The sequence below is a fragment of the Mastigoproctus giganteus genome, chromosome 6, assembly GCF_048544385.1.
Source record: "Mastigoproctus giganteus isolate SK-2022 chromosome 6, ASM4854438v1, whole genome shotgun sequence".
Lineage (NCBI taxonomy): Eukaryota > Metazoa > Arthropoda > Arachnida > Uropygi > Thelyphonidae > Mastigoproctus > Mastigoproctus giganteus.
Genome location: NC_143580.1, coordinates 55,957,500 through 55,969,307, shown reverse-complemented (window position 1 = coordinate 55,969,307; position 11,808 = coordinate 55,957,500). Strand labels below are relative to the sequence as shown.

The 11,808-nt window shown below is 39.9% G+C and overlaps 1 non-coding gene across 1 annotated transcript; it reads left to right on the top strand.

Annotated features, from left to right (window-relative positions):
* The first annotated feature begins 302 nt into the window (after positions 1-302).
* TRNAK-UUU (transfer RNA lysine (anticodon UUU)) lies at positions 303-375 on the top strand. Its single transcript has one exon. It is a non-coding gene; the product is annotated as a tRNA-Lys (tRNA).
* Positions 376-11,808: the final 11,433 nt, after the last annotated feature.

Below are 11,808 nucleotides of genomic sequence, written 5' to 3'. Positions count from 1 at the left end.
GAAAACCGACCAAAAGATTCGATCAAGTTAAACGTAATATACTGGCACCTCATTGCCTTAGTTTCCTCACGCTTATTCAAAAAAAAAAAAAAAGCCAACCCGACTGGTGGGATAATCAGTTTGAGTTAGAGTTAAATTTAGAATAGTCATTTGAGAAGTGCCGATTATACTGACCAATGAGAACGTTACTTGATGACGTAATACGTCAGGATTGGAATGAAGAAAGTACTGTAGAAGAATTCACGCTCCACTGAAGTTCATTAGTCATCCACACAAGATGCATAAGAAGACCATTCTTTCATGCCCGGATAGCTCAGTCGGTAGAGCATTAGGCTTTTAACCTAAGGGTCCAGGGTTCAAGTCCCTGTTCGGGCGATTTTTTTTTTTTTTTTTTTTCCCTTCTTATTCTTGCTCATCTTTTCAAAAAATCTTATCTCATCATTAATCCCCTAATTATAACAGTCTGCAAGTTTTAAGAGGTGGAGATTTTGGCCCTCACTTGCAGAACCTCTCCACTCCCTTTGGGAAGGACCCTGTACTTGCAAACACCCCATATGTATTTGGTTACCTAACAGTCATTGCAAAATCTGAGAGGACTAAGATTATTGTTAGCAATTTATTGAACAAACATCCTTGCACAAAAGTCATCTAGGAGGATGGCTCATATATACATCCATCATAACTTATTAGATAGTTACATAGAATAAAATATCAGAAAATAAAGAGGAATAACCACGGTCATTTTACTCATGAATTGAATGTTATAGTCATTCTGTTGAAATGCAATGAGTTTCCAGTAAGTTCTATCATGGCAGTACTGGTCAATTTTGAAGTCTCTAAAGAGCTCCAGAACACCATCGAGACATAGAGGGTAGTGGAGCCAGGCTCCCGGGCGAAGCCTGATCACAAGATTTTCAATTTTAGGGGCATCTAAACTCCCAGTCAGAAGTTGTGCTAGAGTGCAGATGTTAGGTAAGGTGACCATCTGAATCCACGGTGCATTTAAGTTTGTATACAGTTTGGATTTTGAAATTGTAAAGGACTTCCTGGCAATCCTATTCAGCCACTGGAGCAGCCAATATTCCAGGCTTGGAAATTTCCTAATATAAGTATTTGGGGCAGAGGACCAAATTGTCGAAGCATATAGGGATACAGGAACGATACATCTTCGGATATATTGGGTCACTAGTTGCTGGCTTCGAATCCCAGTTATCTCCTGTCTTACAGCCCATATGGCAACAAGAGTTTTTAATCTAGTGTTCTGAAAGTGCCTTTGGTAGCTAAGGCCCTCGTCCCACGTCACTCCTAGATTGGTTTATGAGCTGACTTTCTTAACCTGTGCTCCATTAATAGATAATTCGATTTCATTCTTTGTCTTCGTATTAGTTATTGTCAGTTGAGATGACTTGTCTGAGTTTAGCCATAAACCGATTTTACGTAGGGGCCTTCAGTACATGAAGCTTAGCGTTGGTGTGGAAATTTAGGTCGGACACAAGAGCTCTTTCTTCAGAGACAACAAAATATTTTATGTCATCAGCATAAGAAAAAAATTACGATTCTGAGTAGAAAGGGTTCCAGGGCGGCAGCGAAGGATTCTCTAACTGAGAAAGGATTCTGAGTGATTCCCAAGTGAGGGTGTATTCTGCACGGAATTCTTGATATTGTACAATTAGATGCCTGGGCCTCAAAATGGTCATGATAATCAGCAATAGTTTGCCTTGAATGCGAAAGCAAACTTCTACAATATTTTCATTTAAAGCGTATTTCATTCTGAAGAGGGTCTGCAACAGATTAGTAATAGTGGATCATCTCGGTATGGAGCTGGGATGGCCTGTGCCCAAAATATTGTTGGTTTAAAGAAGGAAGAATGGCTTTTTCAATTTTAATAGCGAACAACTGATCGATATGGGTCGAAAATCTGAAGAGTCCTTAGGGTTCTTCTTTTTTGGCACCGGTCTTACAAAGTAGTGATTCCATCTTCGGGGGAGGAGGCCATCTTTCAGGATGTTTGGAATATGTGCAACAACACATTAACAATATAGACGCTGCATATTATAGGGAACCCGTCGAAGTCGATCGTAGATTTGTTAGGCAAGGAATTAATAGCCTTGATGAGATCTTTTTTTTTCTTACAGTCCGTGAGGTCTTCATTAAATCCTGAATTTTCCATTTCCTGTAAGCCTTTTGCTTGGCCACAAATGCCTGTTTTAAATACTCCTCGAACCACGGTTTAGATTTGTCCATGATTCTTACCTCCTTCGAGGCCAGCAATAAGTAAGAGCTCTTTCTCAATCAAGTTGGCAGCTTCATCCACCAGTTTATTGCACAGATCAATCCAGTTGTAGGTGCTACAAAGATAATTTCAGGTCTAACAAACTTAAGGGAGTATATTTCCATGGTCTGACGAGTTTGTGCATCGCTATGTTGCTTCACCTGCACAATTGGATGGGGAACTTTCACAACTGGAATTTAGTTTGTGGGGGGGGGGAGTGACGTTTTTTATGTTAATCATATCATGGTACAATAAATCGAAATGCTACATTGTAGGTGCGAGAATACTTTTGGGGAGGTTCTGTACGTACATATCCTCGTATATATGCAGCTTGCTGGGGTTCTCAGGCTGTCAGAGAGTTCCATGAAAAATAACTTCCGTGAGGATGGATCGGTCCCTGTCCGAAAACGACCTCCGATCATTCCACTCTTCCTGCTATCATCTAAATGAGATTCTCTGGTTGCCGTTAGCACCATTTGCACGTGCCGTTTTCCCTTTCACCAGAGAGCTGCTGAGAAAAAAAAAAAAAAAACCTGTCGATGCCAAAGCGAACATTCTGCAGGATTCTTCTTGCACACGTGCTCTGCGGTCGGTTTCCTCGGATCTGATTCGGATGTCCCGCAGGGATGCTTCAGACTCGACTACGCTCCGTGCGGTCGCATGCGGAGAAGATAGAAGCGCCTGGGAAGTTCGAAAAATCTTTTGTAGACGCTAGCAGCGCGTGGCTCACGTTCCCGGGGCCGCTGCCGTAGTCGTCCCTCCCTCTCCCCTTCCCGCGCTCGGTACCAGGGAACCCCAGAGAGACCGTACGGGGTGTGGCAACATTTACTGGCAGACAACACCAAGATTTATACGCTGGATGACGTCGGAGCGTAATAGGGCCCTCCCCCCCCTAACAACGCTTGTCACGTGACCCATATGCTAAAGAAGAGATTCGAGTCTGGTTATTGTATCTTACAACTATATACAGCCAACTAAATATATGAAAGAGAGAAAAAAATACACATTTCTTTGGATTTGTTTATTTTTTTCTTTCAGGATAATTTGTTTCTTTCAAATCTACCATTTTGGCTTAAAAAAGAAAAAAAGAAAGAGGAATACAACGAACTGTGGTTGTGTTCTGCTCAATGCGCAGCGTAGGAAACTTTTGAGCATTGTGACGTCAAGAAAGATATATGACAGGAAACGCTTGCAATGTCTCGTGCAAAATTGAGGGAAAAAAATACAAAAAAAAAAAAAAAAATTGAATTGTTATATTCTATTTATTTTCCACGCTATTTGAAACTATTTCAGTTCCAACTTGCCCCTGATCATAATTAGAGCATATTGAAACAGAAATTGAGATATTTTTAATATATACAGTTAACGAGTACACGCCCTTGTCAAAAAATGAGGTGGAATAGAATTGGAGAAAAGCAGAAATAAATAGAAAGAAAGAAGAAAAGAAATAGGAAAAATAAATAGAAAAGAAAGAAGGAAGGATAAATGAATAGAAAGAAAAAAAGAAAGAGGAAAAACTACATATAAACAGAAAGAATAAAAAAAGAATAATCAAAATAAAAGTCATAAAAATAAGAAAACTAAAGAAACACTCCCCTCCAACAGTGCACCTGCACGACTCCCCACCCAAGGAGACACCCTAAAAGAAGAGTGTCACTTCCACGATAAAAGCAGGCAATCCACAAGCACTTCTTCAGGGGAACACACCACTTGGGAACTTAAGATCATGTTTCAGTGTTGACCGCTGCTCAACTAAAGGTCAATGGATGCTCCTATGATCCTTATACCACATTTATTTTTGTCCTCTTTCATCCTATTTTGTCCTGTTTCTATTGTATGCAGCAGGACTCGCTTTTATTGAGTTAATAAATGCGTGATACACAAGGGTCACTGATCTAAGTAATGTCTCACCAGAAAAGTATAAAGACAACAGATATAAAGTTTGAATCTGCATCATTTTATTAAACAAACACTGGGAAGTCTTATATTTTATACATCCACCTTGTTTATCAATAAATTTATGCCATCGTTCTTTCCAATTTCTATATGTACTATGGTAAAAGGACGGATCTTGTTTATGGTAGCCTATCAGTTCCTCATCATTCAAAAAGTTTTCCTGCGACATCTACGCAGGATAAAGAAAACTCACCACCTTAAGTCTGTAATTTTCATTTGAGTCATATTGGTAGCGTGTAGCATGATATTACCATGGTGATTGGTGTCCTGTTAAAGCCTTAGTTTTTTGTATTCTGGTCTTATGAAGCTTATCAAGAGTTTGTCAATATCTTTCCTTATTTATATTCGGATCTTCCTCGGTCTTTTCTGCCTCAAAACATTGTGGCCATACTTTTTTGCGATAATCTGGCAATTAGAGCTTTTTTCCCTCACTGGAAGATGACGGATTTGTCCATTCTATAGACCGCCATTTAAGGACCATAATGCAGGTATCATCACCTGTTCTGCGGAGACCACAGCAAGTTTTTCCTCCTATAAACTCTTCAAAACATTTGGTAATTATATTACCAAAGTTTAAGTGATCTGAATTAACAATTATCTGCTGGCCTCCATTACATCTAAACCATCTTCATTACCCAACATTATCCAAATTTCGAATCTGTTATCCCAGAAAGGTGTTAGGCTATTACCACTGTGGAAGTTCGGTCTATAATTATGATGTCAGGATGGGTGACATTTTAATTATATGCCAGCATCGTGTAAGCCTTGCAAACAAATGTTGCCTACAACACGTTCTATTGGGGCCACTGTCCCCAATAGCGCAGATCACGTGTGTACACCGAGGTCTAAAAACGTATAATTTTTATATTATTATTATTCAATTATCTAAATATTATTTATCACATAATTATGATATTTTAATTACACAAAACTGGAATAAATTAATTTATTACAAAAATGTCTATTATTTACCAATGTTTGGCAAAATTCAAGAAGCTTCCAGTCGGGAAAGTCATTTTACTTTTTTGGTATCAATGATGTACCAAGTTCTAAACAAAAAAAACAAATTTCAAATTACCAATAATTTTCTTTGACACTAATTCAGAACTTGAAATGGTATCAATCCCAGCTCTTATCTTGAAAGAATATTTCAAACCATGCGATTCTTCAATTGATATACTGGAAAACATGCGTATCAAATCCATATAAATTCTCCGATAACAAGATGTACAGGTGGTAAAATTGTTAAGGTACAATAAGTACGTGTTAAGAAGTGTATGAGGTGTGGCAATAAAGTTCCTGGACTGGTGCAGTAAAAAGAACACAAAGTGAAGGTGCCCAGAAATGCACTTTATGTCCTTAACATCCTGAAATCTCTTTCCTTTTGAGGGCACTCTTCTCCTTGGGAAAGAGGAAGAAGTCCGCTGGTGCTAGCTCAGGAGAGTATGGTGATGGTTGATCCGTACAACGCTATGTTTCTTCAGGAATGTCTTCACAAGAGATATCCAGGAACTCCTTCTTCAAAAGAACATTGGCACTCATGAACAAGTTTGATCTGGATATGGCTGTAAGAAAACAGGAAGGAGTGTCACTGAAATATTTGCAGTAGGTTGACTTGCTGCTGGATGAGTTCTGGATTAAAGATGTCCTCATTAATTCGTGTGTGATGATGTCTCCTGCAGCTACTTGCTCTCTGCGATTTTTTCAAGGCACTGGACTTTTTTTATTTCCTTAAATTGGACTTTTCCAGTTTGAATGAACTTTCATTGCACAAAGTGTGTTATTCTACTATTTATTTTTATGTTTTGTGCAATCTTTTTTCTGCTCTGTTATACACTTTAACTGGACGCATGCCTACTGTGTATTATATGTTAGAAAAAATATTAATAAATAAACAACAAGTGCAGAATGGATAGGGACATTGTCGTGCAACAAGAACCAGCTGCCTTTCTCTCGAACTTGCAGCCTCACCAGGAAATGCGGTCCGATAGTCTCTTTGAAGCACCTGTACGTAGAATGCAGCATCGACTTTCTTCCCTTCAGGTACAAATTCCTTTCAAATCACACTCAGTTTGTCGAAAAACATGATCAGTATCGTCTTGATCCTGCATTTCTGTGAACGAAACATTTTAGGGCATTTCAATGCTGGTCCATGTTAGCTTAATTGTTTCCACAGTTGTTGAAAATTAGACGGTTCCACGTCTCTACTCCAAAGAGCTCGTTGCACCTGATCCCATAGGTACTCAATTTGAGTGGAGATGCCACCATGGTGTTTTGAATTCACTCTTATATTCCCGGATCCAGTTCTGTACAATAGCCTTGTGAGGTACTCAGTGTCTGAAACCGACTACCATGCCACGTTCAAAGTCACTTAAATCTTCGATCTTGCCCGTTCTCTCAGTGAACAGCATCCCTCGTTAGAAAGGGCAGTTCGCTTTCGCCGTTCTCTACCCACCACATTACACCAGCTGACAAATATTCTGATGGAAGAATGGTCAAATATGGAGCTAGACTTCCTCAGACACCTACTGGAATCCACGCGACTATGTGGACATGCTGTAATTCGGGATGATCCCAACTACCCTCAAGTAGCACTAATTCTAAACGAACAAAACAGATTCCATCCCCCCAAGTCCCGAGCTTACCTTCAATCCAATAAATCTAAGAGTGTGACGTCTAGGCTTCCACATCATACTTTCCAATTTGTGGAAAATGTTTTATCCAACCGGTTATTTTGAAGTGGTCAAAAGTGCCATCTTGTGGGTGAAAATACGACCTTTAAGGAGGTTTCCTTAAAGGTCCGATGGCAGTAAGGCCATCGGGTTGCTAGGAAATATAAAGATGTCGATGATAAAATATAGACAGTTTTTTTTTCCATTATTATTAAGAACTAGTTTAGCTTTTTAAAAGGATTATAAACAATTATTCGACAAGAAAATCGCGGCTTTAACTGTTAAACTTCGTTAGGTGGCGCTAATGTACTTCATTGACCTGAGCTGTTAGTCTAATCTTAATATTCGCCTCTTAACAACAAGGTGTTTAATAGGATCACGTGACTATATTTCGGGAGCATCTCCGACCCATATGTGCTCGTTTCACCTCCATCTGTTCCACACTCCAAGATAACGCTGTCATTTCAATCCTTCAGGGGAGCGGCCCCTCTAGTAGGTAGTGACACCGCCAATTGACCATCGCTGGGCAAGCGGACAGATGAACTCCCCAGGAAGCCCGTCACGCAGGGGAAAAATCTTTCCAAAGCCACAAAAGGATCTGTCAGGGTGGGGGCGGGCATTATGGTCCAGTTAGACTCCCTCTGCGCATTCATAGCGGTCTAATCGAGTCCCGACGCTGAAATACGGGTTGGACAGAAGACAGAGGACCACAATTTAAAAGGTGAAACAGAGTTATCAGTATAAAAAGAAAAATCAAGTGATATTATCTCGAAAAAATAATTCAGGCAGACGATAGAATGTCGAGTGGTGCAAGGCATCCCCCACCTCGCAGCTGGTTCTTTGTAGTGTCTCCCCATGGAGCTAAACCCCCCAATTGTCCGACTTAAGAAGCCTTAAAGAGTAATTACGTAACCACTCAAATATCCTCCCCCCCTTTTCAAGCATTCAATACAGAAGTGTGTTGTAAGAGAATTACCACCGAGCTGTCACAAGATGACAGGTCACCAAGACAAATTAATCCTCTCCAAATGCCCATCCCCTCATTATTTCCACCACTTTTGCAGAAGAGCGACCACAAGGCTGTTCCATTTGGCTTCTTGTTCGTTCCTGCCCCAAAATAGCTGCAGATGGATTTTAAGTTGAGTCCTGTTTCACATTCCGGTTCTTTCACAAACTCTTGATCGTTCTGAACTCCCTCTCTTCGCTTTTATTTTATTATTTTTTTGCATTTGATGTTTCCCCAGGAAGTTAACACGAAAAGGGCCAGGGCACTAGTCTCTAATTAAGGTTGGTTAATGCACCTTCCCAGAAGTTGACATGAATGGTGGAAGCATCTCGTACCATCCATAATTGTCCATACCGTATAATCTCTTTCGCCCTCTGGCGGTGGAAAATTCCAGAAAGTTCTTGCCACACCTCACAGCAGCAGAAAGAGCAATCGTTTGACCCACACCTGGCTCGAATATACTCCCCTCCACCCCGCAAAATACGATTACGGTGGACTGATGAGTGTACTCGAAATCCTTTGATCACAGAAGCGAAAACCACACACAAATGTCACGGGAAAAGCCTGCTGACCTTCGCTGGTCACCGACAAAGGCTTCGTGATGTGCGGAGCAGTGTGTTAATCAAGAGGAAAGAGTCGGTGGAGGGTGTACGAAGCTCACTCTCCGGGCGGAGGATTTAATCGGCTTTCCAGTGGACAGTGGCTCATTGTGTAGGGTCAGTGCGTCAGTCAGGGCGACTTTTGTCGAAAAGGCTCGTCGTGTCTCGATGGGACACGCGTGACCAGCATGGGGTCATGCTCAATTGGAAAACCGCGCAGATCATTTCGCTTAACAGTTGCTTAAGAGGTTTCGCTGTCCGCGTAGTTGTGCGCATGCGCAAAGTCGAGATGTTACCATTCTCTAGCAGCAGCAGTGGGTCGTATTAATTTAAAAACGCCAATTGAATATTGCGTGTCGTTTTCATACCGAATAAGTGACCCGACCCCCGATCGAGATTCTATTATTGCCTCCTACCACGTGACACATCGTGGGAAAGACCAGATTGTACATTTCTTGTCATAAAAGCGCATGCTTCGATAACTTATGCTTTAATTCTCGCGGTGAACGCGTTGTACATTTCATTATATTCTCGTGCCCAAGCCTGTCTCATTGTTGCCATAATGAAGACGAATTACCGGATATAAGACAGGTCGTCACGCTCAGTAATAGTAGTAGAACTTTCAAGTTGACTCCTTACTCAGAATTGAACGTATTATGCTAACTTAAGGTTGCAAAACATGCTGGGTTAACAGCTGCTTGGATAGTCTGCCAGTCCAGTTGATCAACTGAGCTACCGCCATGCTGCTAATTTCAGCCAAATGACGTCACTTCCGTCGATAGAAAAGTCTACAATCGCTCGTATTTATTTGCTAAGTTCGAGCCATTATTACAGGAATAATGGCTGTTCGTCTGCTGTGTGGTCTAAGGCTGGTTGACTGACTCAATGATCGAACCTTCGCGTTATATAATTGTTTTAAGAATCATTTCTTCGTGGCAGGGGTTAAAACACTATTACGAACGCTACATTTATTATTAGGTCACCTAACAATTAACTATTGTGGTCTAAGAAAGCGCGAACTCACGATCAATGGCTTCTTTACATAATGTCCCACAACGGGTTTCGTTGTTTGCAGAAGTTCATTGACAGCTGATGTTCCTAACTTTTAAAAGCCGATTTTTAAAACGATTTGTACGTTTTATATTCTTTGTTCGTCCTATCTTAGCCCTTTTGTAGCTTATGCGTAGTGTAGTCATTATCTACGCACCACTTCCTTAACGTTATTTTTCAAAACGACATGCCTAAACGTCTGCTGGAAGAGGAAAAACGAAGTTAGTTCGCTAATAAGGAAAGAAAACCTGTAAGAGTTCTTAATATATATCTCTCACTCTATCTATATATCTATAATAATCTGTCGTTTTAAAATAAATATTAGTATTAGCGCGTAAAAAAAAAATGGTGCGCTCATAATTCAACATCTAAGCTGTTAACAAACATGCAGACGATTACAGACTCCATCTGAAACACGGAAAAAGTCGAATATGTACATTTCTCCGCTGATTGCGACTGCGCATCAGTGTTTTGTTGATATCTAAGCAACAATGGACACGTGCAAACGATCACATTTGCACGTGTCCATTGTTGCTTAGATATCAACACTGGTGTCATAAAAATCGAGATTTCAGGCTCTTGTAGATTTCAACAATGTACCTGTTGCTATTGTTATATTTTGGCATGTGCTGTAAAGGCGTTTGGTAATGTACAATGGCAACAGTAGTTCATCATGACAAGAAATATACGACTAGGAGAATCTGGTGGGTGTGGATAAAATGAAACACCCACATAAAGTGAATCTGAAACAAGGAAAAATCGAATATGTACATTTCTCCGGTGACCGCGACTGCGCATCAGTGTTTTGTTGATATTTAAGCAACAATGGACACGTGCAAACCATTACATTTGCACGCGGTGTTGTTTTTATACCGGTGTCATGTAAAAATCGAGATTTCAGGCTCTTGTTCATTTCAACAATGTACCTGTCGCTATTGTCATATTTTTGTAAGTGCGTTTGGTAATGTACAATGGCAACAATAGGTCATCATGACAAGAAATATACGACTAAGTGAATCTGGTGGGTGTACATAAAGTGAAACACCCACATAAAGTGAATCTGAAACAGAAAAATTCCATTATGTACACTTATCCACTGATCGCGATTGCGCATCAGTGTTTTATTGATGACAACAATGGACACGTGCAAACGATCACATTTGCTTGCGGTCTTGTTTTTATGCTGGTGTCATAAAGAAATCGAGATTTCAGGCTCATGTACGTTTCAACAATGAACCTGTCGCTATTGTTCTATTTTGGCACGTGCTGCTGTAAAGTCGTTTGGTAATGTACAACGGTAACAATGGGTCGTAATAACAAGAAATATATGACAAAGTGAATCTCGTGGGGGTGCATAAAGTGAAACACCCACATAAAGAAAAGTGAATTTGAAACGCGGAAAATTCAAATATGTACATTTCTCCACTGATCGCGACTGCGCGTAAGTGTTTTATTGATAGCAACAATGGACACGTGCAAACGATCAAATTTGCGTGCGGTCTTATTTTTATACTGGTGTCCATATAAAAATCAAGATTTCGGGCTCGTGTACGTTTCAACAATGTACCTTTCGCTATTGTTCTATTTTGGCACGTGCTGCTGTAAAGGCGTTTGATAATGTACAACAGCAACAATAGGTCATAATGACAAGAAATATACGACAAATGAATCTCGTGGATGTGGATAATGTCTAAAAAAAAGTATAAACTTTTTAAAAATGGCGGATTTCTTTTTATTATTATTTTATTTATTTATTTGGTTTGATACGATTCAACTGTTTTTTTTTTTTTTTTTAATATGAAAACATCTTTGGCAGCACCTACTAAATTTCGGACTATAGTAAAACCACTGAAGTGTCACGAAAATGTGAAACGAAAATGGCGCAAATTACGCCACTTCCTAATGCAGTCACTAACGTTGATTCGGTAGAGTAAGTAGCGGGCGTGAACATAAAAACGTTACATCGTGATTTTGGTAACGAAAATGCGTGACGGAAATGACGTCACTCTCTACTCGAATTTTCGTCAAAGATGTTTTCACATAAAGCATATTTCGTGCGTACAGGGTACACACGCACTTTTTTTTTTTTTTTTTTCTTTTTGTAATAAATCACCCGATGTAGGTAAGAATGGAAGTGATTCGCTAATCTCGTCTGGTATTAAAAACCCGAAACGAAATCTTTGATGGCAGATATCAAAGTGTCACTTCAGTATAAAAACTAAGTACGATGTTTCGGTTTTATAACTGTTATGG